Raw genomic sequence first — 21,188 nt, 5'->3', positions numbered from 1 at the left:
TGACTGTCCCACATCCAAACTCATTATCTCCCAAAGCAAACAGACGCGTGCCCGGCGCTGTCTCTGCGACCCCGTGTACGTGTCAGATTATGATCTTATGGAGTCAACCTTGTTTATTTGATTAATCTGACTGCATGTCTTGTATGGGGATTTGGGACAAGATGCAAATTAGGACGATGCATATAATTTAGCATCAGCCTGGCCTTCATTATGCAAATCAGAGTAAATGAGCCTGCTATAGCGTCGTAGATGTGTATAGATTAACACTGGTTTGAATAGTACTGTAATATCCACACTTTTTCCACCCCTTGTTGATAAACTTTTAAAAAATATATGAGTTATTTTTTTGTCTTTGTAACCCCTCAGTCGTCCAGGTAGGATCCATTGCAAAAGAAGATTGAATACTGTCAAATGAATAGAAGTTTTTAGAGCTCTTCCAAGTACTTTGGACAAGTTTGACTATATGGTTTAACACCCTAGGAAAGTTCAGTCAATACAAAACTAGGGTGTGTTTGTTCAAAGTGTTGGCTCCTCCCATCAGAGAGATAATTAAAGAATAAAATACACAAAATTGACTTTGAGCTTTAAGACATGTTACAATGTTGTTACCTCCTCAAAAACTGACCTGGAGTTGTGTTTTCTTTCATTCACACGTGTTTGAATAACCCTGCTTTATTAGTCGATCCGTGTATCCTTCTTTCGTTTGTTTTTCAAAATAAAAACAACAAAAAAAAAGAAAATTATTTGTCTCTAAATCCAAAATGAAAAAAAAAAAATTAAACTGCGACACCGGACTTTTGCGCTGTATACGGACTAAAACAGGAATAAACAACGACTTAAAACAGGTCTAAACTAGGTCTCAACCAGGTCTAAACCAGTCTCAGTCCTGGTCTAGTCCTGGTCTCAGTCATAAACCAGAACTGAACCAGGACTAAACCAGGACTGAACCAGGAATGTCGGGACGGGCCGGAGGTGTGCCCGTGTAAACTGTTGGGTGATCAGGACTGAGACCGGGACCAGACCAGGACTGAGACTGGATCTGAGACTGGTTTAGACCTGGTTTAGACCTGGTTTAGATCTGGTTTAGTCCTGGTTCAGTCTGTATGTGGCGCAAAAATCTGACATGGCAGTTTAAGTCAGGGAAATGGGCCATTATCCTTTTTTTCCCATTATTCATTTAGACACTGTTTTTTCATTTTCTTATATTTTGTTTTATTTTGAAAAACTAATGAATGAATGATACATGGATTTTTGTCTTCTATACTTCCAAAGCTCAAAATGCTGTGTTCCACCTTGTGATGTCATGAAGTGGTAGTTTTTCAGTTAGCAGCTACATTTTACCTTTAGTTAGGTAGAACTCACCTATTTCAGGGCTGAAATCATCCAAAAATGGTGTATGGGGTTTAAAAATACAGAAGAGCACTCGCTCTATTATCACATGACATCACAAGGTGGAACAGAGTGTTACAGTTGCCAGTTCACAAAACTATTGTGGCTAGAGTAGGTTTGCAGTTCCCATTCAGTGCATGCTGTTCTTTTGAAAAACACTCTCCATCACATTCACTTGCCAAGTTCTTCTATGAGGTATTTGCCAAGGTTATACCTGTAAATATAATGCATTTTCAGTGGTTTTACATTAGAAAAAGTACAGATTACAGAGCAAATAAACAAAAACAAAAAAAACAAACAAACAAAAAAAAATCCTCGAAAGTATTACATGAATAAAACTCAACTGAAAGTATAAAATACCAGTTTAAAAATGTACAGTATTTTGCACAGATTTTGAGATCTAACAAAACTTCAAATGTAGTGATGCTGATAAAGATTTGTATTTGAATTTTGTTCAATAGAAACAATTGAATATTTTTTTCCTAGCTGTTATTTGTCTGTTTTTGTTTGCTCAAACTATGAAAATAAACTCTCATCCTTTACAGCACGCCTCAAACTATAATAAAAAATACTTTTACTTTCCAGTCCTGATCTCAAATGTAGTGACATAAAAGTAAAAAGTATTCACTTTAAAGTCTACTAAAAGGTGCATTGTGTAACTTTTCTTGTGGAGGGTCCATCAAATACTTTTCTCCATGGAGACATTATTGCTTTGTCTGGAATGTTTCACAATATGGCATTAAACCTTTCTATCATTGTGGAGACCAAACCAGACCAAGTTACAGGTCACATCTGTGGAGAAGCAACCCCACTCACAGTCAGAATGCCTGTTTTTCTAGGTATTTTTGAGCAATAAAACCACCTGTAATTTAATAAATATAGGGTAGAGCTGTTTAAAGCTGTACTGTGGAACCTTGACATAGCCGTACAAACAAGCAGGTGATGGACCCTCAACCAAAAAGTTACGTAGTGCACCTTTAAGTACAGTACTTTACCACTTCATTACATTCCACCACTGTAGTTTTTTGATATTTGTTGCAGAAAAATAAAATAAAATCACAAAATGTTCTTACTTCAACAATTTTTCAATGATTTATTAATTCAGATTTTGGACACAGTTAGTTTTTTCTTGAATAAGCAGCTGAAAGAAAGAGAGTGAGAGTGTATTGGAGCAGAGAGAGAAACTGTAGATGCAAGTTTCTCCATTGGGAAAGTGTCTCTGTCGTACTCAGAACATCGATCGGTCTAAGGGTTAAAAGCCCCCCTGGCGTCCCCTCACAAACCCACTACAGCCTGCAGGACAATACACATTATTTTACTCCCTCGCTGCTTTTGTTTTCTGACAAATCCATCTAGATTATAACTCGAATATTGACTGTCTAATCTGTGGCGTTAATCTTCGGATCATAATCCTGGGTGTATTCCATGTCTGGATCTGCAATTATTAATGCTTCATGCACTCGACTCAATTCCCCAACCCCATTCATGTTTTTCTTTTGTTTTCAAGAAGCAACCAATCAAAACAATGACTAGAAACAAAACTGTTTTCACAAGAGTCTCACCTCAATTGAGTTTATTATTATTCACGCAGTCCTTTGCCTCGGTGCCGTGTGCAGAGTATAGCAGTGAGGATTGTGGGTAATAATGATATTGTTGTATAAATGCTGTATTGATCTGGGAGGTAGTGCCACTCTGCTTTGTGCTATAGAAAACATCAAAAGAAACACTTTATTTTCTTGTGAGACTCTAGACTGAAGGTGACTCCGGGCACTTATGGAGATATGTAATGGTGACATCTTAACATGAACAGAAGAGAGACTCTCAACTTTGTAAATGTACATAATTCGAACTGTTTGATGGTGCACTGTGCACCCTTTCCAATGGGAGCTCTGCCACCAACTTGTCTCCATGGAGATGTAATTGTTTTACCTACAATGTTGCCTAGTGTGGCAATAAAGTAGTTTTACTGGTGTTTATTCTAATGTAATACTTATAAACATACATTCTGTGTGTATTCTTCTTTCTGTATTCTGTATGAGCGGTTTGCCTCTCCACAGATCCAACCTGTAACTTGGCCTGGTGGCAGCGTCTGCTTTTCTCCATGGAAAACCATACTGTGTAGCATTTTAGAAAAGGCAAGAAACATATAGGCTACTAACTGTGGAGAAGCACATGGTGGATCTTCCAGCGTCCAGCGGAACCATGCATGATCTCCTCTTGTTATCATGTAAGACATTCAAATTGTAGCACTTGTTTTCAGACCCTGAGTAGCCAACACTTTTGACAGAAAAATGGAAATGGGAAGTACAATCAGAATGTCCTTAAAGTACCCATAATTTGACTGTGCAAATACCGAATCCAGAACTATGACCCAGAGCAAAGTCTGAATCATGATTGTGACGGACAGAACCCCACCTCTATGCCACTGCCCGTAAAATAAGACCTGATTTTATTCATTGCACTTTTCTTGATTTAATCAGACCATTTGTAGAGCTATTATTACAGGGCACAAGGACCAATTTCCATTGTTGGCCGCAGAGCCTGGAAGAATTTTCAGATTCCTCCCTCAGTATTTGGTCATGGATAAATTTTAATCATAAAAAGAATGAAATGTTAAAGAAGTAAAAGATGAAGGTCTCTTTAGATTACATTGTTCTGTATTGATCTGTATAATTAACTAAAGCTACTTCAAGTAGGTAGTGCCTGCTCAGGGGTCCCCCAGACCGGTGAAGGTAAAGCAGATCCTCTTGTGAACAATGCTCCCTTTAAGCTGCGGGCCACCCTGCTGTATACGACATGCTCATTTGGCTGTGCGCTCCCATAAAAGAGCTCCGGTGTACCGGGTCAGACCCCAGGTTGGGAAGCACTTTGCCCCAAACTTCACCAACACAATGAACGTGTCTTAATCAAGCGGTGTAATAGCTGCTAGGGGCCCCTGGACTCAGCCGGGGCCCTTGTTCGCAAAGGCTAATGGGCGGAGACCTGCTTTTTGAAATCCTCGCGGGTCCCTGCTGCGGTGCGTGCTGCAGAAGTGGGCTGGGGGCGCGCGCACGCACACATCATTTCCAGTGGAGATTGGCACAGAGACGCAGCGCCACGACCCCACTGCGTTGCGAAACCCCTGCCTAGTGCTGAGAAACTTCCGCGCGGAGAGACACAGCGCGAAGAGACGCATGTAGTCCGTCCCACAGATAGCGGATTAAATTCACGCTTTTCTTTTCTTTTTTTCTTCTTCCTCCTCCTCTTCGTGCTGGTTTCGTGTTACAAAGCCTTGGGAGGGAGTTGCGCGGAGAGCCAGTCCCTGTGTGTAGTAAGTGAATGACATGATCATATGGCTCGCATCGCCTCGTAGTCTGAAAATACGTAAAGGAAGACACGAGGAGAGAAAGCTTGGACTAGTTTGTTTTGAGACGCGCTGATGACGATGTGGAATTATATCTGAGTCTATTTCTCAAACAAAAGCCCAGATAGGGGAGCGAGAAGAGGAAGGATAGTGGATCTTTCACGAAAGAGAGAGAAAAGGAGACGGAGAGACGCGCAGGACGCATTGGCTTCAATCACCAACATCATCTGCGTGATAACAAGGTAAGTTTGCGCTCGTTATTTGTTGTACCGCTCTGTTGCTTGAGACAAAGTGAACGAAAGGAGAGCTCACGGGGAGACAGCTTTATCCTGCGTCCGGCACGGGGTCTGTCTCCAACTGTTGCCACGATAAAGCCCAGTATTTTAACAATTTTGCGTGTCTTTTTGGGGGGTAATTTCCACTCGCTTTTGGAAACGTTATTCGGGTGTCGTGGCTTCTGGATCCAAAGCTGCATGTGGTGCAACTTTCGCGCAGTGTAAACACAAGCGCACTGCGGGCTGGAAGAGACTCAACTCAGACTGGTGCGTTTTCAAATCACTGCTGTTTCCTGTCATCAGTGCTGTATAGAAAGCTCCGGATTTAAACTCCAAACTGCAGATATACGGAATCTCCTGCGACGGCTCTGAAATGTCCTTTCCGTGAAATTACTCCCCAAATCTTTAGTCTTAATCTGCTGTCAAAAGTGGGCAAATATAGCCTACATAATCACGTGTTATTTAAGTATTTTGACAATAAAAAACACTAAAGTACTGTCTACTTTTTAGCCTGTACTTCAGCGAGTATTTTCATTCAGTGCGCGCAAAATGACAACAATGAACTTGCAGAAAGTAGCACTGAGTCAGGCGTCCTCTATTGTCAGTGTGTAACAGATCAGCAATAAATACACGTTTAAATCTCCAAAACGCACTGTACTCTTATAGTGTGGTATTTTTTGACTCATTTCCTTACCATTGCACGTCATATAATACAACAGAAATCTAGTTAATCATTTAGTTTATACAGTTTCAAGAAAATTGTAGTCAAATTTAAGGATATGTGAGAAATTTGATGCTTCAATTATTCACAAAGAAACAGAAATTAGTACTACAACGTCCAAACTTGGCTTACTTTGCAAAATTTATTCTACCCCCATTAAAAGGCATCACTATCTTTAGGACTACCTTAAACTGCTATTTCGCCTCTCGACTTTTTTGGCCCATAATGAAGTAAGTATTAGCCTCAGTTGAGTGATTATTGTAATTACTGGCTGGGAGGGGAAGTGGGTTCGCTGGACACTGAATGGGGCTTGTTTAAAAGGTAGCTATAGCTTGAAAATGACTCAAAAGCCGTGTGTGTGTGTATGTGTGTGTGTTTTCTTCTTTCATTTTACAAGCCCAATGGTGCCAGAGCCAGTTAACAATCAGACGGTGCAGGGGTCTGTGGAAAAAAAGTGTAAAATGTTTCGAAGGGTGTTAGGAGGAGAAGTTAGTGGAGTTATTGGCGTGTGGGAGGGAGGGACAGTGCAGTATTGTGCCGTCGGATGTGTACTCCTCTGGGATATTTGTCTCGTATATAAAGTTTTTCATGAGACGGGTGCTCTGTTCGGTGCATGTCGCGGTGTGTTAGTGTCACCGGGGTGATTAATGGGAGTAATATACACCGTAAAACCCATGGGTGCCTCTTATGAAAAGAAGTTATTTTCAATTTCTGCCAAAGAGATCTATCATAAAACTTTAAATTTTGAGTTAGAATTTGATTAATATAAATTTCTTTTTTATTATTAAACTGCACTTGTCTGTGTCATCTGTCCTGCCACTGTCCCAGGTTGACCCTAGGCTTATTGTGCTTCAGAAAGCTACGATCCCAAAGAGAAAAAAGTGATGATTTATTTTACAACGAATGTCCTAATTTGCTGATAATTTGGCAGATATTTTCAGGGTAATTTGAAAATGTAGCCGACTGAGCAAAGTGAGTGTGGGCGATCTTTTCATAGAATCTGTTTTGTCATTTAAAGGATCCATATGACACTATTTTCTCATCTATTATAAAGTTTTCTCATAAAAAACTGACCTGGAGTTGTGTTTTTACACCTTGTGATGTCACGTGGTAATACAGAAAGTGCTCCACTGTGTTTTTAAACTCCATATACCTTCATTTCAGTCCTGGAACTACCTCTCTCTACGTAACTAAACGCGGCTGTTAACTTGAAAACTAACACTACATGACATCACAAGGTGGAACAAAGCATTTAGAGGTTTGGAGATGTAGACAGACTAATCACAAAGCATTACTCAAACGTGTGTGGATGAAACAAAAAACAATTCCGAAGTGCTTTTAATGAGGTCGCAACATTATAACATGGCTTAAAAGCTCACAAGAGTAAATTTTTTCACAATTTTACAAAATTTTGCACCTTTTGTTCAGGCTTAAGATACTAGGGGTGTAATGATATCCAAGTCTTGCGATACGATATAGTCACGGTATGAACCTCACGGTATGATATTTATTGCGATATTGTGGGGAGGCTCACGATGTAAATATATCCAAATCTCTCGGTACGATATTTTCACGATATACATCTCGTGGTATGGTATTTATTGCGATATTTTGTGGAAGCTAACAAAACTGTGAATATGCTACTTTTTCTTCTTGTCTTAATCCAAAGAACTAAGACTTAAAAGTGCTTAGAACTGTTATTTCTATTATCTATTATAGTCTACACTCAAATAGAGCAAAGGATCATGGTCTATGTAGTTCTCCCGTTCTTTTTTATTAGCTAATGCTGCACCATAACTCTTAATTTAAGCAAAGACACTTGTAATTCGATATATTGTTATTGTCCATGATATTATTGTGAGAACTTTGATGATGCGATATCACGATATTTCGGTTATTGTTACATCCCTAGTGGATACCGTATAACTGCATTAAGAAATAATGAATTAAAAAATAATTGTCACCCCAGATTCCACCAATTTACACATTTTCAAACATGAATTCTCTATAAATCCCTATCTTCTATCATTATATTAACAAGAGTGACATTTCCTTTTATTATAAGATTTGCAGTGGAATTACACAGCTCAAATTAACTTAACATTTAATTTGCTGACTCAAGCCGTACGCACCTTAATACCATTTAAAAGAGCCCAAATCCTATTACAACTATGAAGACGTGCAGGAGTCTTGCGCGGGACACTTGGTACATAGACCCGAATAGACATATAGAGGCCATGTCCCAGATGTTAATGTCTTCATTGAGAATGCCACAGGACGCCTTCCTTTTGTGCCACACACAATAGAGTCCACATCCTGACAAGCTCCGTCCGGTTCTCCCCCCTCGTGCAATTAAACCTACACACTGTCCCATTACACACAGACCAACCACTGTCTGATACTGGGAAGTTACACAATCAAGAGTAGAAGTATTGTTGAGGTAATGTGACAAGTAGTGATTGTAATATTAGTAAATAAAGCTGTTCTGAATGAGATATGTTTAACTTAAAGGTTCAATGTGTGTAACTGGTCTGGTGGAGGATCATCACCTGCTTGTCTCCATGGAGATATGCCGAGAATGTTCCACAATATATCCATAAATTTATGAATCACCATGGAGACATGCAAGCCAAGCTACAGGTTAGATTTGTGGAGGGTGACCCCCCCACTCACAGTAAAAATGTATGTTTTCTAAGATTCTTTGAGCAATAAATATCACCTATAGTTAGATAAATGCAAGACAGATTAGTTTAATACCGTACTGTGGACAATTTAAACCAAACCTCATTAACATCTCCATGGAGACAAACAAGCTGCAGACCCTCTCCAGGAAAGTTACACAGTGCACTTTTAATTAGGGCTAAGGGAATAATATATTAGCCTGATTCATCAGCCGGTTTCATTTTGTGGAAACCGCCTGACCTCGCAGCATTAGGATTCATTCGCTCTATGGTAGGCAGAAACTTTTTTAATTTAACCAATCACTGCTATTTGGTCTTGACGTATGTAATCCGCCGGAACTCTCAGTGGTGTCCAAGTAGTTTTCGGTACAACAGCAAACAAAGCAGAGAGTGAAAATCCTCGATCTCGGGAACTGTTGCCAACACAAAATGTATGACTTCGCCTACATCCATCTCGACCACTTTGTTTACTGTTGTTCTGTACCACAAAAAGGGACCCAGTCATGGCTTCACAGCTCTTCGCTGATTGGCCGGTGCACAGTCTACAATGTCTGGGGTTCTTGCAAACCATCTAGTGTATTCTTGATTCGGGACCTAGTCGCTGGAGAGAAATGAAATTAAGCAGAGGCACTAGGTGGCGCCAGCCTGGCTAATAATATATGGCATTGGGATTAGATTTGCAATTTATGTTTTAATAACAGGATTCTGCTCAAAGTTCACACTTCAAATGTGTCTTGAAGAATTGAAGATTGAAATATTAACTGATAAACTATGTATTTCAGAGCATGTTACAGATCTAGGCTGCAGGGTTAGTTTTTATGCAGAATAAGAGAATATTATGTATGTTGTTTATGGAGGAAATTATGGTACTTCAAAAATGGCAGCCTTTGCTATTTGCGAATTCAGTAGATTGCGATTTTGATTCGACTGTGACTAATATTATAGCCCTAAAGTGAACACTGTTTTACATAAATGCACTTGACATTACAAATAAACTGCTGTAATCTGTGTGCATTAAGTTCTTCAGCGCTTCTTATAGAAATAGAGACAGCGGTTCTGATTTGTATAGCTGTGTTTACTCTGCAAAATTATGCTAATATGAGCCACTGTTGTAAAAAAAAGTGTAAAATCATTTTTCTTTTCACACCACCTAAATTGCTGGAAATGAGAAAGTTGTGAAACACGAGAAGTACAGCTGTGACAACCTGTTAATTAAACAGTGCGGAACATTATTCACATGATTTGCATAGTCAACATTTAGTTTGTTGGAGTGCACTATAGAATTGTACAGTGTTGGCAAGGCTGCATCCGTCACTAGAACAAGAGCCATTTTTAGCTACAGGAAATGCTCACATGGGCCCATATCAACAAAAGGGGCTACAGTGAAATGTTTTACCACATCTGAACAGCAGAAATGTTGACCACTATCCTATTTTATTAAGTATACATTTTATTTACTTCTTTTTTAATGCTATGTTAATTACACTTTTAATAGCCTTTGTAAAACATGAACAAAACCTAAACCTACTTCAGAATAATTTGAATAATAAGAATGATTTAAACTTAGTAAATACTTAAAGGTGCATTGTGTTACTTTTCTGATGGAGGGCCCGACAAATGCTTTTCTCTGTAGAGATGTTATTGCTTTGTCTGGAAAGTTTCGCAATATGATATTAAACCATTCTATCTTCATGGAGGGAAACCAGACCAAGTCACAGGTCAGATCTGTGGAGAGGCGACCCCACTCACAATCAGAATGCCTGTTTTTTTTTTTTGGTATTTTTGAGCTATAAAACCATCTATAATTGAATAAATGGAAGGTAGAGCTGTTTAATGTCATACTGTGGAACATTTTAGTCAGACCAATGACATATCCATAGAAACAAGCAGGTGAGGAACCCTTAACCAAAAAGTTACATACAGTAGTGCACCTTTAATTCACATCTTAACCCTAGCTCCTAACTCTAGCCCTTTAATTAAGTAGTTACTAATTCTCAAAAAAAAAAAAAAGTTATGAATTAGGTTTTTCATATTATATTAAGCCTAATTCAATCTAAACTCTCATAAAGTGTTAAGTACAGAGGCCCCCAAACAGCCTTTTGCATATGGCCCCCAAATATTCTCGCAACGCCCCTGACTGTGAGCAAGTTTTTATTTATATAGCACTTTTCACAGACATATGCCACAAAAACGCTTTACAGATCATTATTCATTCACTCCGTACCCCTCATACCCCACATAAATCCATTAACTCTCCCCATCTCCTCCTGTGTTTACCTATAATCACCTACGTGTTATAAGTGATAGCTAACATTACATCACAGCGCAGCAGCCTGTGTCTTTGCTGTCACTCCGGTGTCGCAAGCTCCACATCAACACAACAACTCCCCTCTCGTGTCCCAAAGCCCTCTCCTCTCCTAACTCCCATGATAACTGGATGATCTGTGCTTATGTAACCGCCTGCATTTCAAAACAAGGAAGCACGAGAGACATCGAAAGAGAGAATATGGATCTGAATGTATTTTTGATGTTGGTATAAGCAGGAGTTTAGGGGTCAGTTTTTATCATGGGAACATTTTCTTTCTTCTAGTGGGAAATTGTTGGTTATTTTCAGTTTTTCTGATGTGATATGAGCAGGCCCGTCAGTTGAAATTTGGGAGGCCCTGGGCAAGAAGTCTCACATGGGCCCCCCTAATTTAAATTAATAGGAAGAGGATTCAATTTCGGGGACAACAGACCCCTTTGCTTTATTGTGGTTTATATTTTTTACACTGAAGGTGCACTGGTCCGTCATCTGGTTGTCTCCTTGAAGATATTATGGTTTTGTCTCGATTATCTCACAGTATTGAAATAATCTTGGTAATCACAATAGAGAGATTAATGATCATATCTATGGAGAAGCAAGCCTGGACATGGTAAGAATTTGAGTTTTTTTTAAAGTATTTTTGAGCTATTTCCATTAAGAAAAGCTTTAGATGGATCCTCCACCAGAAAAGTTACACAATGCACATTTCAGAATACATTTTGGCGGGATAATTCAGTTTGTTAACGTGACAGGTCTAAGAATTTCTCATGGTTTTTTAACAGTTGATGTGCCAAAGTCCCTCTGGATTGTGTGTGTGACTCGTTTTTTGACAAGAAAAAGAAGAGCCTTTTCATCCCAGTGAGCAACAATTTAATTCATGCTCTATCTTGCTTTCTTGTTCATTCAGAAGCAGATTGGCTTTTGGTTTTTTTGTTGTTTTTGTTTTGTGAAATGCTCAGTCTCGCTTCCTGCTGAGCGCCCTGACAAATTCTGTGTACGTGTGTAGAGTACAATGGTGCGTATTTGCCTATAGAGGAAATTCAATGTTGTAAATAGTAACAAAGAAAACATCTTCCTTGTCTACGGTATATTCTCAATTCAAATAACTAGTGCTAAAATTTTAAACTTGATTTGGATAGTATCTAGAGTATCGATATTTGCTCAAGTGAGTATCTAGTTTTGATATTAGTTTTAGTATTGATTAATATCTGATTCCTGATACTTTTGACAACTCTACAAGCAACTTAAAGATGCATTGTGTTACTTTTCTGGTGGAGGGTCCATCACCTGCTTGTTTCTATTGATATGAATGTTCCACAGTATGACATTAAACAGCTCTGACTTACATTTATTCAATTACCGATGGGTTTAAAGCTCAAAAATACCTAGAAAAACAGGTATTCTGACTCTGAGCAGGGTTGTCTCTCCACAGATCTGACCTGCAACTTGGTTTGGTTTGGTCTCCGTGAAGATAGAAATGTTTAATACCAGCCTGTGAAACATCCCAGACAAAGCAAAGACATCTCCATGGAGATCTCCACCAGAAAAGTTACACAATGCACCTGTAAAATGTTATTATCAAGCTATTCCTTTTTACCAGTATCATCTATCCTTACTCGCAACAAAAAAGAAATCAGCTCTGCCAAAGTCTATACAGGCCTCGCCCCCCAGCTGTGCGTTCACCGTACATTGAGAACCGCTGGAGTGTAGACTGGGGGTTCAGGGCAGGTCAGATGCACTGATTTCAGACTATTCACAGATGGGACAGCTTGTGTGTTTTGGGATGAATGTGTGTGTGTGCTGGAGGGGAACAGCAGGAGGCAGAGCTCAGATGGACCGCCCCATGTTTGGAGAGGAGAGAGGAAGAGAAGAGGGCTTGTTTACACGAACATCAGGCTGAATGGGTCAAAGTGATAAGAAACAGCTGTTGCGTGCAGTGTACAAAGCAGTGGACAGGGTCATGGTGGTATGAATGGTGGTAGAAAGTTAGGCTGCACGATTAAAGGTCCTATATTACACAAAATTGACTCTTGTGAGCTTTAAGACATGTTAGAATGTTGTTTCTTCATCAAAAACTTACCTGCAGTTGTATTTTGTTTCATTCACACATTAGAGAAAGTCTTTATTATTAGGCCCCATCCACACTAGCACGTATTTGAGTCGTTTTCGTTGCGGATGCAGTGTTCGTCCACACTCCTCCAATGGAAAAGAAACCGCAAGCTCCCATGAATTCATCTGAGTACAGATCTGATCCGGCACTGTGTGGATGGCTGCAAACGTTGATACGCTGACATAAAAGCTCTATTTGCCGTCCTTATTGGACCACGTCACTGTGACTTGTCTGATTCACTGGTTTTGTGACATCGGTCATGTGACGCTTTTGCGGAAAAGAATTTAAACAAACCATAGACAAACTGAACTTCGTCGTCGGTCCACGAAAAGAGTATTTTCATGCTTGCCATCTTCCTCGGCTCGAAATCAGCTGCTGCAACTTCAGACATGGTGCTCCACTTCCTTGTTTTTACCGCCCAAGTGACATTGTGACGTCGTGACATCATGACACCAGCCTAGTCATGTGACTAGTGTTTCAGGCGGTTTTGCGTTATTGTGTGGATAGGGAAGGCCTTGTTTGCGGACACAGTGTCTGGATGCAAATCGTTTCCGATATGGTGATTCGTTTCAGTGTAAACGTAACCTTAGTCTGTCTACATGTCAAGTTAGCAGTTACTATGATATTACCTTTTGTTTAGTAGAAACTGGCATTTCCAGAGCTGAAAATATCCAGTATCCAATATCTAGTAAAGGTGTATAAAACACAGTGGAGCACTTCCTGTATTACCACATGATACCACAAGGTGGAATAGAGTATTTTGCAGATGTGTGTGTTAATGCTGCAAAGTTTGAAGTGCCGCATACAAAATATCATGTCTTATTCTGCGAAGAAGGACCCTCTACCAGAAAAGCTACACAATGCAGGTTTAAGTCAAAACTTCAAAGTTGTCATTGTTTCGGAAAGGTTTAAACGGCGTACAACATCGTGATATCTGTGAGGTGAAACATGTTTTAAGCTGAGGAAAGACAGAAATGTAAAGAAGTTTTCTAAATCTGGAGCTGTTTCGTCAGCAGAGAATAACCAAACAGATCCTGGAGACAAGAGTGACTTCCACTGATCCACTGGTGTCAGATTTTAGACATCACTCAACATGTGCCACTCAAACGCTGTACCCGCTGTCAAACAAGACTGCAACTTTTCAAGCCTGTTTTTATTTAGTCCATGAAAAATACATTGGAGACGATGGAAAGTATATTTTGGGAATTCATTACTCTCAAAAACAACTTTAAAGGTGCATTGTGCAACTTTTCTGGAGGAGGTTCCATCACCTGCTTGTCTCCATGGTATTATATTAAACACATCTATCTAGAATTGATTCATTATGGGTATATAACAAAAATACAGTAATTCTCTCTGTGAATAGGGTTACCTCTCCACGGATCTGACCTGTAATGTAGCCTATTGTTGTCTCCATTAAAATAGATAATTTTCATCACTACCGTGGAACTACACAAAGCAATAACATCTCTATGGAGAAAAACATTTGACGGATCCTCTACCAGAAAAGTTACACAATGCACCTTTAACATTTGACGTAAAAGTACCTTCTGTTGTGCTTCTGTGAATTAATAATTAGACTTTTCAGCTTTGGCAAAGCTTTTAATTAAGTTCTGGTGAAAAGACATAAAAATATTCATAACATTTAATCAAGCTGCGATGTGAAATTAATTGAAAATCTAGTTATTCAGCAATGATCCTGTTTATTTAGAAAGTATTGCTATATTGCTAATAAAAAAAAAAAACTGGATTGGTTTCAACCACCTGAATCTGCTCAAAGGGGAATACTGAGAGAAATAATGATTAAACAAACTCTGGTAAAATTTGTGATTTATTGGAGTTTTTTCATGACTGATACGATACGACTGTTTAGAAACTAGAAAAACCAATGACTAATAAGTTATGACGATATTTTGGGGCAAACATATAGAGCAGATTTTAAGCTTTTCTACACAAATGACATGATTTGAAATGGGAACAAACAAAGGACTTCACTGGAAACTCATCGAACACTTTGTGCCCGCTTTGCATTAAAGTGTTCAAATGAAGGCTACGTTTATATGATAATGGTCTGAACAGAAGACGCAAAAGTGGCGTTGTGTCTTCACTTTTTATTCCCCGTTTAGACGAGCTTTGTCAGGAGGAAATCTGCGTGCAAACGGTGATGTAAAAGTGTGTGGATTCGATTGGGTATGCATGCCAGGTGGCTAGGTGGTGACACTAGGGGGTGATGTATGTGACGTAAACGCGTACTCTACGTGAGCAGATCTGACCAGAGTTTTGCGTCATGGCGGAACATATTCAACTTTTCCACTCTGGGGGGTGGTTTCAGATGTTTGCGTTTTTAAGCCCCAAAAACACTGTCATTGTTTAAACAAAAGGCACTTCCGATAAAAGATTTTGTTGTTTTTACTCACAAGCGTTCTCCTATATATTCTATATGTTTTATTTTTTATATGTTCAGTTTTGGCAAAGCAAACAGAAAGAATGAAAAAAAATCAAACAAAAAAACTCCTACTCACCACATACACTAGACTCAAGTCCAGTCCTGTCAAAATGTTCAAAAAAGCACTATATCTGATCAAAATCCAGTTGTGTCTCCCTCTCAGAATACAGTATTTTCTCCGGGGTGCAGTAGGATAATACTTCATAAATCCAATTAGTCTGTCTGCGAGGACCTTCCAACTTTTTAAAGCCCGCTGTCACATATATACACAAGATTGCAATATGAAATCCCTTTTGCACACTTTCTATTCCTCCATAAATATGCAGATTCTCTCGATGCCCAAACTGTCATTACCAGTATATGTGTGAGTGTGCTGTAGTGTGCAGACAAGCCCCCCCCCCCCCCTCCTCCTCTTTTCTGGGCCCCGTTGACAAGTAGCCTTCAGCCCGTGGGATATAGATCCAGTGGCTGTTGGCAGAGCCTGTGATTGCAGTTGTTCCGCGACCAAGAAGCTTTAGCTGGAGTGGAGCTGGGCCCTCCCTTTGAGCGCATTCTCACTCTGTGCTCCTCTATCTCTCTCCCCCTCCACCCCCTGTCTGCCCCGCTCGCCCAGCTCCACTCTATTCAAGTAGCATAATGATGTCGTTTTTGCATTGGCACTTAGCACTCATATTGCTCAGGTTTAATTGAACAGACAAGTGGATAGTCAGTCCGTTGTAAATAATTTTTCTATGAGCAAATTGTAGGGTGGGAAAATGTGTTTATGGTGACAAAGTACTGTTTAAAGGTCCTATATTACACAAAATTGACTTTTGTGAGCTTTTAGCCACGTTAAAATGTTGTTACCTCCTCATATTTGGAGTTGTGTTTTGTTTCATTCACATATGTTTGAGTACTGTATTTTTCAGACTGTAAGTCGCTCCGGACCAGCCAAAAAATTAAGTAATGAAGAAGAAAATAACATATATAAGTCGCACCGGACTATAAGCCGCACTTTTTGGGGGAAATTCATTTTATAAAATCAGAGACCAGGGACTGACATTCATCTTGAAAGACAAGTTATAGTTATAACAATAGAACAGAGAACAACTGGCTGAATAGGCGTCTGGTATGTTAACGTCACATATGAACTGTTATACAGATAACTACAGCCCAAACAACAGAACAGAACAAGTTTACCAAACTCTCCATCTCACTCCAAATCACTAAATCCATTGAATTCTTCATCCTCTGTGTCACTTCTGAGCAATTGTGCGACCTCTGGAGGTAAACGGAGCGCCACTTCCTCTTCTGTGTAGCTGTCGTCAGACTCTGCATCAGTTCCATTTAGAATTATTCGGGCCTTTCTGAATCCTGACAGGATGTTTTCAGTTGTCCCTGAAGTCAAGACTTTGTCGATCTATTCAAAGACTTCCAGGAAAGTTGCATGGTGCACTCTCCCGGTTGCTGTGAAGCTGTGTTCTCCATCCCCACATTCCGCCAGTCCCTCACAAGTTTCATGCTCACTCCAAACTTTTTTTCTGCTGCTCGATTACAGTTTTCAGCTGAATATTTCACAGCTGCAGCAGGAGAGCGGCTTTTTCTGCAGGAGACATGTGCAGTAGGGCGCGAAGTGACAGTGGTACAGGAGTAGCAGATACTGACACACAAGCCTAGAGCGCCCTCTCATGGCTATCAGGGTAAAAATTTTAATATATAAGTCGCACCGGAGTATAAGTCGTACAACCCCCCCAAACCATGAAAAAAAGTGTGACTTATAGTCCGAAAAATATGGTAATCCTTTCTTATTTGTCAGATTTTTTTTTACTCATACTCTTACATTTCCCTTGGATAATAAAGGGTAAAGGGTTCATGAAATCTTATTTTGTCTCATTCTTGTGGACAAAATCTCATGACATGTCTCGTCCCGTAGAAACTGCCATTAATAAAAAAGATCTTTTTTGCTGAGTAACTTCCCTTGATAAGATCTAGTTCCGAAAAGCAATGTTATGATATTAAATTGTTTTGTCTCATTCTCATGGACCAAATCTCGTGACATGTCTCATCTCGTAGAAAGTGTCTCATCCCATCCCTATAGTGCTATATATGATCCAATTATAACGATCAATACAATTTAAACAATGATCCAGCTAATGATCTGATCGATAGTGCCCTCCGCTAGCACCGAGTGGAAGAGGCTTTATCCTGTGGGAGCTTGGAATAGAAGAGTGCAACCTCAAAGTACAACCTCATCCATCACTCCAAATCAATCCAGCTTAATTCACCATATTGGCTTTATTTTAAACATGCCAACATGCATCAAGATACTGAGCCGAGCAGTAATAAATATTTGTCACACTTCATAAAAAATGCAGGCTCCGTCCTCAGGGATGGTTAGAACGAAAAATAAGCCCAGGGAGAAAGAGAAGCACTTTTCCAGTAAACTTTTTCCGCCAACTGTTGGAAAATGGGATGGGGCGCACGCGGCGGGTCCTGGAGCAGTTATCATGGAGCCAATACGGTTGGCCACACCAGCTCCTTCACACTCCGGCCGCCATTTTGGAAGTTTGGGATTATCAAATGTTTGCAGACTGACCTGTAATTTCCCTCTGCTGATCTGAGTGATTTTAGAAAGAGCCAGACTACCTTTAATCCCGTTTTAAAGTGTATTCATGGTTTAGGTCGGGTTAAATCCTGGTTTAGTTCTGATGAAATGTTACAGTCCTGGTTTAGTCCTTGTTATCTTCAGATTTACAGTTTTGAATTGCCTGTTTTTTGTAGTTGTTCTCCTGTTTAAAGCCACAGTATGCAACGTTTTAGCCCAAATAATAGACTAAAATAAAATCATATTTTTGTTCATTCTGGTTGAGTTTATTGCACTAAAAAAAAAAACAAAAAAAACATGGGCCCTTACTCTGAGTGCATGGGCTTGCATCGCCATAAACCTGACTCTTACTTGGTCTGAAAAAGGGTTCTTCTTGTTTCCATGGAAATATTGTTTTTCCCACAGTATGGTATGAATCATATCTATCTCCATGGAGGATGTTCCGTAATATGGTTTTAACTTTTTATTTCCGTAGAATCTTGAAAGTGACGTACCACCTCCAGAAAGTGATGTACTGTACCTTTAAAGGGCCCACATTATGCAATTTTCTGATCTGTTATCATTTTGTTTCTTTACTAAAAACATACCCAGATTTGTTTTTTTGTTTTTTGTACATTTGCACATGTTTAACACACAAGATCTACATATTTCATCTCTCAACAAAGTCATTCCCCCCATACTGTTCCACCTTGTTAAGTCAAGTCAGGCAGCAATACAGGAAGTGCTCCACAGTGTTTTTAAACTCCATACGCTTTCACTAGACTCATTTGAATGACTATAGTCCTGGAATGGCTTTTCTGTACTGAACAAAATTTAAAGGGTAGCTGTTAACTTGAAAACTACCACTATATGACATCACAATAGCGGTGTGCAAGAATATCAAAATATCAATATATCGTATTGTTTAATGTGACGATATATCACTGTATGAGTAGTTTGTGGTGTATTTTACTAAATTATTTTGTTACAGAGCTACAGTTTTGTTGCTTGTTTAGAGGAAGGAAACTCATTTATGCGACACATTTGACATTTTCACTGTTTTGAAGACTAAAATGTTTGTGTTTCATATTAATTTTTCACAAGAAGTGGTTTAACAAAGACTTTTAGTGTCACAGCCATGATTTAGCCATTATTTTTTATTGAACCATATCATATCGATTTGAAATGTATTGAATCGAAAGCACACCGTATCGAGCTATGTATCGTATCGTGGCCTATGTATTGAGGTGTACATCGTATCGGCAACTTCTTAATAACTCCCAGCCCTACATCACAGGGTGGAACAGGGCATTTTGAGCTTTGAAGATGTGGATAAACTAATAATAAAGGATTACTCAAACATGTGTGAATGAAACAAAGCACAACTCCAGGTGCGTTTCTGATGAGGTAACAGCATTATAACATGCCTTAAATTTCACAAGAGTCCATTTTGCGTAATGTGGAACCTTTGAAACTGAGTTAGGTTTAGTCTTGTTTCAATCCTGGTTTGTTTTCTGGGTTTAGACCTGATTTACTCCTGGTTTAGTCCTGTCCAGTTTAGACATTGCTGTAGTCTTTGCCCCGTTCCTTTTTAGACCGGGTTTTATCAAATGTTTTCATGCTGACCTGTAATTTCCGCTACTTGCCTTTTGCTGATCAATGGGATTTTAAAAAGTGTCAGAACTCAGCAGCCAGAAGCGCCCGAGCGTAATTACTGTCGGCAGAAACAAATGAATAAACAGATGGAGACTAATCCATAGCTCTCACTGTTATATAAAGGCTTTGGAGCTTTTCTCTGCACCAAATCAGTCTTGCCATTCGCTCAAAGTTACCGAAGAGCCTTGAATTGTTTTCGTGATGTGCCTTTTGCAAAATTTATGAGTGTCCAAACTTGACCTTCTTGTTTTGTCCCCAGACCCTCACAATTGGCCATCTGCTACCCACTCACCCCAACTGGCCCATGTGACCAGCAATCGATGAGCGACAGAGGTGTCCGCGGAGTTACAAAGGTTAAACTGGTCTTTTGCTAACAAGATACGGCGGTTTTTGACTGACAATTATTAAGGTTTAGGGCCGCTTTAATTTCCCTGTAGAAAAGTTTGTTCTCTGCATTTGACCCATTCTTACAGTAGTACAGTGGTGGAAGAAGTACTGAATTTTCTTACTTAAGTAAAAGTACAGATACTGAAGCAAAAAAGCTTCAATAAAAAGTATTGAAGTACCCGTTTAAAAGTGTACTTAAAGAGTAAAAAGTACTTTGGTCAGATCTAATAAAAGTGGCGATTTTGATGCAGATTTATGCAGAATTTTTGGTTTCTTTGTATATTTTTAATCCGTGTATCATTTGTTCATTTGTTTTTCAAAATAAAACCAAAAATAAGAAAATGAAAAAACAACAAAGAAAACAACAACCAGACCAGAACTGAGACCAGGACTGAGACTAGGACTGAGACTGGGACCAGACTGGTCGGGACTGGGACTGGGATCAGACCAGGACTCAGACCAGGACTGAGACCGGTTTAAACCTGGTTTAGACCTGGTTTAGACCTGGTTTAGTCCTGGTTTAGTCCTGGTTTAGACCTGATTTAGTCCTGGTTTAGTCCTGGTTTAGACCTGGTTTAGACCTGGTTTAGACCTGGTTTAGACCTGGTTTAGTTCTGGTTTAGTCCTGATTTAGTCCTGATTTAGTCCTGGTTTAGTCCTGGTTTAGACCTGGTTTAGTCCTGGTTTAGTCCTGGTTTAGTCCTGGTTTAGACCTGGTTTAGACCTGGTTTACCTGGTTTACACCTGGTTTAGACCTGGTTTAGTCCTGGTTTAGTCTGTATGCGACGCAAAGATCCGGCATCACAGTTTAAGTCAGGGAAACGACTGTTATCCGTTCTTTCCATTATTCATTTAAACACAATTTATTTTGAAAAATTAATGAACAAATGATACACATTACTTTTTTTTATTATGTAACTATAATAAGTAGAAAGTACTTATATTTGCTCTCATGAAGTAAAAGTATCCACTTTAAAATCACGTTATGTTTCAGCACTGCAATAGTAGTAGCTAAGTGCTTGTGTTATATTAAATTATTAGTGGACACATCTTTGGCATAATTGTGGATAGTAAGTGAATAGTTTTAATTGCTGTTGTGGATTAATGCTTTGTGAAGTCGCACCATTTTGGGGGAAAAAAAAAAAGCTTTGTGATTTTCTGGCCTTCACAATTAGATTTGCTACGTTTGTAAATCCGTTCAGGAGTGCACATTTTAGACAGATCCAGGCGCATTGCCATTTGGGAGAAAACTGAAATATAAATGGCTAAGCTAATTTACGAATCATACATTTTAAAACATGTTTGTAGAGAT

At 39.3% G+C, this 21,188-nt stretch overlaps 1 protein-coding gene across 2 annotated transcripts in view; it reads left to right on the top strand.

Annotated features, from left to right (window-relative positions):
* The first annotated feature begins 4,472 nt into the window (after positions 1 to 4,472).
* Positions 4,473 to 21,188, top strand: part of sema4c (sema domain, immunoglobulin domain (Ig), transmembrane domain (TM) and short cytoplasmic domain, (semaphorin) 4C) — a 197,741-nt gene continuing 181,025 nt past the window's right edge. Inside the window, exons 1-2 of one of the 2 annotated variants that reach the window (XM_055161911.1) lie at positions 4,473 to 4,974; positions 19,749 to 19,842. The gene's annotated coding sequence lies outside the window, so the exon portion shown is untranslated. The remainder of the gene's footprint in view (positions 4,975 to 19,748; positions 19,843 to 21,188) is intronic. The other variant, XM_020928284.2, reaches the window with a different exon arrangement.

The sequence above is a fragment of the Boleophthalmus pectinirostris genome, unplaced genomic scaffold, assembly GCF_026225935.1.
Source record: "Boleophthalmus pectinirostris isolate CB_2022bp ecotype Guang Dong unplaced genomic scaffold, ASM2622593v1 HiC_scaffold_4, whole genome shotgun sequence".
In the NCBI taxonomy this organism is placed as follows: Eukaryota; Metazoa; Chordata; class Actinopteri; order Gobiiformes; family Gobiidae; genus Boleophthalmus; species Boleophthalmus pectinirostris.
This window is presented reverse-complemented; position numbering and strand designations above follow the sequence as displayed.